Source organism: Propithecus coquereli, unplaced genomic scaffold (genome assembly GCF_000956105.1).
Source record: "Propithecus coquereli isolate 6110/MARCELLA unplaced genomic scaffold, Pcoq_1.0 Scaffold226, whole genome shotgun sequence".
In the NCBI taxonomy this organism is placed as follows: Eukaryota; Metazoa; Chordata; class Mammalia; order Primates; family Indriidae; genus Propithecus; species Propithecus coquereli.
The window spans coordinates 2,335,961-2,337,171 of record NW_012147797.1 but is presented as its reverse complement, the minus strand read 5'-3'; positions in this window follow the sequence as shown (position 1 = coordinate 2,337,171).

Here is a 1,211-nt window from a genome sequence, read left to right as displayed (position 1 = left end):
TTATTCATTACATATTTATTAAGTTTTGATCACAGCAGACTAGATACTTCGTTCAAATAAGAGGATGTAAATATGAAGATACCATGCCCTTATGACCATTTCAACGCTTTCCTCCCATTCTGTGATTCTGTCTGACCAGCCCATCATGCCATTCTCCCCATCATGAACCTCAGATCCATCTCAGGCAGAGATTTCAAAGTAAATCCTTAGGATACCTTTTACTTCAGGGATATTGCCACTAATAGGATAATTTCCCCTCCTGAATGTCTTATCTCGGAAGAATTTTAAGTAGAGTGGGGTCCAATGACCCATTCTCTCCCTGAGGCTCACTGTTTTGAAATTGGGTTAGAAACTGAACTTCACCTGTCCCTTTAGGAAAAGCAGGTAGACAAAGACAAGAGCAGTGAAACCTTCAGCAGACTGAAGCTGCAGCTCTGGATTCCTAATGTAAACAGAGACCAGAAGTCATGTTATTAAAAACCACGCTTTCTCAAAAACAATAGCCCCAAATGGCAACCACCTGTGGACTTACCAGTAGGACTAAGTGTTCTAAGTACTTTATGAATTTATTTCATGCAATTTTCAGTCAAATACTCTGCATTAAGTCCTAGTATTATTCCAGTCCCACACAACAAAGAAACTGAAAGCAACTTTGAGCAAACTACTAAGTCACACAGTAAACACTAGAACAGGCAAGATCCAATATTCAAAGCAAGGTCAGTTCTTAATCTGTGAACTAATCAGATGTCCTCTTGCTTTTCTAATCAGACTAACAACTTCTATGTTATTTCTTGGGTTTCTATCATGTTCTTGCCTTGCACGTGAGTCTGTGTAGTATCAAACGTAGTATAAGAAATGCCTCAGCCTCTGAAATTTTCTTTGCCACTTGGGGAGGGGTGGAGGACACACTCCAGACAACTGGAGAACAATCAAATTCTCAGTGACACTCTTGTCATTAAACTATCACAGCAGGTCCGAGGGGCTGCATGAAAGTGGGATCACACACAGCTTCAAGGACAAGATAAAAGAATTTTACTTTTCTATGTTTTTGTATGGGCTTGATTGGTTAAGTGAAAGCAAAATACCAAATGGATGAAAGAAGGAATGAAGGAAACAGTTGTATTCAAGGAGCCTGGCTAGAGAAAGGCAAGAGTGAACACAGGATGTATCTCACAGGCATTGCTCCAGAGGGCAGATTAGCAAACATAGAG